General features: G+C 37.5%; 1 protein-coding gene across 2 annotated transcripts in view; it reads left to right on the top strand.

Moving 5' to 3' along the window:
* Positions 1–432: 432 nt before the first annotated feature.
* LOC124789272 (splicing factor 3B subunit 3) overlaps positions 433–6,000 on the top strand; it is a 53,909-nt gene continuing 48,341 nt past the window's right edge. Inside the window, exon 1 of one of the 2 annotated variants that reach the window (XM_047256577.1) lies at positions 433–561. The gene's annotated coding sequence lies outside the window, so the exon portion shown is untranslated. The remainder of the gene's footprint in view (positions 562–6,000) is intronic. The other variant, XM_047256578.1, reaches the window with a different exon arrangement.

Genomic DNA, 6,000 nt, shown 5'->3' with positions numbered 1-6,000 from the left:
ACGATGGGAGACTTCTTCATTATCAGCGATAGATTCAACGCGTATCAACCTTCCTTTTGACTATTCAGCACCTGCGAGAGATATCACCCTGTAGTGAGCATATGCGAATTAACCGGAGTTTAGAACTGCTTTTAATTTCTGAGCATAAATAATGTGTCGGAGAAGTCTCATGTTTCCACCCGTTCTACCAACAGGCAAGGCCTGCAGGTTTCGCAGAATCCGTCGGAAGTATCTGCGACCCGTTACTAAAATCCGCTAATGTGGGGGTAGCTGATGCGACGTGACGATTTACGGCCGATTTACATTGGCGTAAAATACGAGCGAACTCAGGGGTCGTTGTTCCCCCACTTCTGTTTCTGTTGTTGAGGGTGGGGGCTACGCCTATGGAAGCCAGTTTGTACTTCCGGTTGCCGTTCAGAGATGTGCTACATCAGTTCGCAGTTGTCTGCCTCTTTCTCATTTTGCTGGTAGCCATGTTAGAAAGTGTGTCGTGGCGCTAGTAGAAGTTTTCTCGGAAATGGATAATTGTTATGCACATAACGGCCGTTTTTAAACTTAGAGGTAATTAATAAGTTTTTTGTGCTTACTGTGTTGATACATGACGTATGATTTCTGATTTAATGTATATTAATATTCGTTCTTTTCGTATAAGTTCCTTATGTGCTGTTTTCCTTTGAGTTTCGCTGTCCATATTGTTTAACTTTGATGAAGTAACAATTATTGCTATTCTGTATGTATGTTTATCATTTTGATTTGGAATTGTTTTCCAATCGGCTCCCAAGCATTTTTCTCCATTTGTGGGCACCGGATTGTAATGCAGTGTTTAATTACTTTTACTGTAATTTTTTTGTCATTGTGGCAGGGGGTGAGGTGGGGTTATACGTGCTAGATATTTCTTGCAGCCCCAGAGTAGCGATGTGCAGCTGCCAGAATTTTATTCATTTTGTGTAATGTGGAGAACAACCGGTATCGTGAATAGCGCTTTCCTTTAATGCGTATTTATGAAGTAACACATCGTCAGTAATTAATCGTGTGTGTTTTTGTTAGGGGATGGTGTTTAGAGGCTACACAGTTGAATTTGAAAGCCAGCATTTTAGTTTTCCTGGTTATATTAACATATGTGGAAGTTAGAGATGTAAGGAAATTTTGGTGTTTATATAAGCTTTTGCTCGGAATTGCCCGATGGAGCATCGTGTTCATAGTGGTAAATTATCTAGGATAGGTGTTTTGAAATCTGATGTCTCTGCACGTAACAAATCTTACTGAATATAATTTTACAAGGTTAACCTTCCTGCCACAAGGTGGAATATCAGGCCGTGTTGTACATGACAGTTAAACTATTTTGCCTTTTATAAATCAGGTACATTTTATTTAGGAGGAGGAGATATTCAGATAGTTTTACTTTTTGTATCACCAATAAATCTGACAACTGTTGGTTTAGTGGAGAGGAGCCTCTTGTAGGTGTGGGAAACATGCAGCCAACCACAGCAGTTACGGACCTTAAGACAGGTGTAATTTCAAATATAAAGGAGGTTGTGTTGTTAGATAGATCACATGATAGAGTGTAGGCCAGCATTTGGAAGAAGTGTTGGGAGTGAGTACCAACTCACCAGCATTGTGAAGTATTGTGGGCCAGCTGACTGTTCACATAGGGAAGTTATGTAGGAGTTTTATGAAAGAGGATCAGGTAGTGATGTGGGTGGAGCTAGGAATATTCTTGATAGTGTTGGGGTGTGTGATGTAGATGGTGATCTGAAAAAGATACCTACTCAAACTGGTGGCACGTTAATTTTGTAGGTGATTGTGCAAGAAAAAGGACATTGGAAGATCTAAACTCATACGATCTGAAGAAGTGTGTGTGTGTGTGTGTGTGTGTGTGTGTGTGTGTGCGCAGGGGAGCAGTAGTAAGAATAGACAATATTTTTGGTTGTTACTAGGCAGGCATTCTGTTGGTGAAGGGGTGAATTGCCAATCCAACCATGATACACAAATTTTAACACTGAAAGGTTTTTAAACAAACATTATATATAATTACAAACTATGTAGAAGAGCTAATCCAGGAGCTATGGAGGTTTTTTATAGCTGTAAGGTACAAGAGTAGGTATGGTGCTTGTTGTGCTGATAACATAGATGACAAAGATAATGCTTTCTGTAGCATATTTCTCATGCTCTTTGAAAATTGCTTTTTATTAGAATATTCTAAATGGGATACTGTAGAAGAACGTGGGAATTATATCGAAATGTTACATGTAGTCACAGTTGAACTACAGTAGCCCATTACAAACAGTACTGTAAGGTGCCTAAGTGTTACAGGAAAGAAGGGAGTTTGCAGTACATGAATATAATAGGTAATTCACAGGATAAAATGAAAACCATGTGGTCAGTCGTGAAGGAAGTATCTGGTCAGCAGCACAATGTTGATGATGTAAAGATGGTATGTGGTAAAAATGTTTCTGCTGCTGATGCGATATGTATGTACAATATTCTGAACATAGCTATTGAATTAAATAAAAACTTAGTTTCTGCAGGGAGTCTTCTAACTCTTGGATAATGCCCTTCTGAGACATATTGGAAGTACTCCTGTCATACTGACCAGAGGGAGATTGTCAGTAATTAAATCACTAAGACAAGGACTCTGAGTATGATAGTATCTAGCAGATACATATGCTGCACATTTTAGGAATGGTCAATTTCCTGAACGGTTAAATTACTCAGTAGTAACACTGTTTTATAACAGGAGGAAAGGGTTTAATGTAGACAATTGTAGACCTATATCTGTGCCACCAGTGTTTGCTGGTGTTATTGAAAAGGCTGTGTATATAAGAATAATTGATCATTTCATTTCACATAATTTGCTGTCAGAAGTACAGTTTGGTTTTAGAAGTGGATTAACAACTGAAAATGCTGTATTCTTTTCTCTACGAGGTACTGGATGGATTAACCAATGATTTTGAATGCTAGGGTTTTTTAACTAAGGTGTTTTGTGTTCACAAAATATTGCTCCAGAAGTCAGACCATTATGGAAATGGGGAGTAGCTCACAATTGGTTCACCTCATACTTTAACAGCAGACAGCAAAATGTCATTCTCCACAGTATTGAGAATGGATATAATGTGGGGTCCAAGGGGGCATAGTTCAATTGGAGTGCCAGAGGATAATATTTGTTGTTGATGACACTATCTTGGTAGTAAAGATTGCTGTATGCACTGTTGGCGTTGTTTCAAATAGTGCAGTTAGACATAAATTCATGGCTTATAGGAAATAAACTAATGCCAAACCAAAGTAAGACAGTTTTTAACACAAGGTTCAACAGAACGTGATTTTTTAATTACACAGAATGAGCATATGATTAGTGAGACTGGACAGTTCAAATTTGTAGGTGTTCAGATAGTAAACTGTCATGAAAAGTCCATGTCCAGGATTTTATTAAGAGACTTATTGCTGTGATTAGAAGTATCTGAAGTGAAGTGATACACGAAAAGTAGTCTACTTTGCTTATTTTCATTACCTTTTGAAATACGGTATTATATTTTGGGTATTTCTTTCCATTCTCAAAGGGTAATTTTGGCTCAGAAATGGGTGATCTAGGCTAAGAGTGGTGTAACTTTGCGAAACTAATGTTGGCCCAAGTTTGGGTATTCTGACATTGGCCCACCTACATGTATATTCTTTACCATAATTTCTGGTTAACAATATCAGTTTATTCCCACAAATTAGCAGCTTTCACTCAGTTAATACTAGGCAGAAATTTAACCAGCATTTGTATCACACTTCATTGACTCTTGTGTAAAAAGGTGTGCAGTAGTCCGCTGCACACATTTTCATTAAGTTCCCTTAAGGATTCAAAACTCTTACCAATAATCCACTCTCTTTCAAATCTAAACCGAAAAATTTCCTCCTGCTTCACTTATATTGTCAAGGAGTTCTATGAAAACTGATTTCTGTGTTATATTGATTGCATTTATTTATTGTTCCGTGGGACCAAATTAAGGAGAAGTCTCCATGGTCATGGAACGAGTCAATACATGAAATTATATCACGATATTAGAAACAGATAAAATGAAATATAAAAAAACATATTCAGGTGACAAGTCGTAAGTTTAAATGAAGAAAATCAACAATGTAACACTGGAATTTGCTTAATTTTTTAGCTCTTCCAGGAGCTCCTCGACAGAATAGGAGTGAGCCATGAGGAAACTATTTGAGTTTGGGCTGGTGCTAAGATTTTTGAGTTCTTGTGGTAGCTTATTGAAAATGGATGCAGCAGAATACTGCACTCCATTCTGCACAAGAGTCAAGGAAGTGCATTCTACATGCAGATTTGATTTCTGCCTAGTATTAACTGAGTGAAAGCTGCTAACTCTTGGGAATAGGCTAATGTTGCTAACAACAAACGACATTAAAGAAAATTTCAGAATTCCCAGATTTTTGAATAGGGGTCGACAAGAGGTTCTCGAACTTCCACCACATATAGCTCGAACAGCCCGTTTTTGAGCCAAAAATAACCTTTTTGAATAAGAAGAATTACCCCAAAAAAAATACCATACGACATAAGCGTATGAAAATATGCAAAGTAGACTACTTTTCGTGTTGAAGTGTCACTTATTTCAGATACTGTTCTAATGGTAAATAAAGCAGCATTTTAGCTTCTGAACAAGATCCTGGACATGGGCTTTCCACAACAGCTTACCATCTATCCGAATGCCTAGGAACTTGAACTGTTCCGTCTAGCTTATAATATGATATTGTTTCATCAAAATATCGGTTCTTGTTGAATTGTGAGTTAGAAACTGTAAAAACTGAGTCTTACTGTGATTTAGCATCAAATTATTTTCCACAAGCCACGAACTTATTTCATGAACTACATTATTTGTTACTGTTTCAATATTACACCCAAGATCCTTCACTATCAAGCTGGTGTCATCAGCAAACAGAAATATTTTTGAATCACCTGTAATACTAGAAGGCATATCATTTATATAAATAAGAAACAGCAGTGGCCACAGCACCGACCCTTGGGGAACGCCCGACTTAAGTGCCCCATTGGGACTGAACATCACTACCACTCTCAATATTGCAGAGAATTACCCTCTGCTTTCTGTTCTTAAAGTAAGAGGCGAACCAATTGTAAGCTACTTACCTTACTCCATGATGGTCCAACTTCTGCAGTAATATTTTGTGGTCAACACAGTCAAAAGCCTTCGTTAAATCAAAGAAAACACCTAGTATTCGCAACCTTTTATTTAATCCGTCCAAAACCTCACAGAGAAAAGAGAATATAGCATTTTCAGTTGTTAAACCATTTCTAAAATCAAACTGAACATTTGACAACAAATTATGTGAATTTAAATGCTCCAGTAACCTTGTATATACAAGCTTCTCAATAACTTTAGCAAACACCGATGGCATAAAAATAAGTCTAAAATTGTCAACATTATCAATGTCTCCCTTTTTATAAATTGGCTTCACTTAAGAGTACTTTAATCGGTCAGGAAACCGACCACTCCTAAAGGAAAAGTTACAGATATGGCTAAGTACTGAGCTAACATACGGGGAACAATACTTCAGTATTCTGCTAGATACCCCGTCATATCCATGAGAGTTCTTGGTCTTTAGTGATTTAATTATTAACTCAATCTCCCTCTTGTCAGTATCATGGAGGAGCATTTCAGGTAACAGTCTCGTAACACTTTTTTCTAAGAGCGCTATATGATTCCCTGTTGGGAGTAGGTTTCTATTTAGTTCACCTGCTATATTCAGAAAGTGATTATTAAATACTGTACATATATGCGACTTATCAGTAACATGGACATTCCCACTACGCACTGATTCTATATCCTCGACCTGTCTCTGCAGACCAGCAACTTCCTTTACGACTGACAATATGGTTTTAATTTTATCCTGAGACTTAGCTATTTTATCTGCATACCACATACTTTTTGCCTTCCTAATAACATTTTTAAGCACCTTACAATACTGTTTGTAATGGGCTGCTGCATT

Source organism: Schistocerca piceifrons, chromosome 3 (assembly GCF_021461385.2).
Source record: "Schistocerca piceifrons isolate TAMUIC-IGC-003096 chromosome 3, iqSchPice1.1, whole genome shotgun sequence".
NCBI classification, from domain to species: Eukaryota; Metazoa; Arthropoda; class Insecta; order Orthoptera; family Acrididae; genus Schistocerca; species Schistocerca piceifrons.
This window is presented reverse-complemented; position numbering and strand designations above follow the sequence as displayed.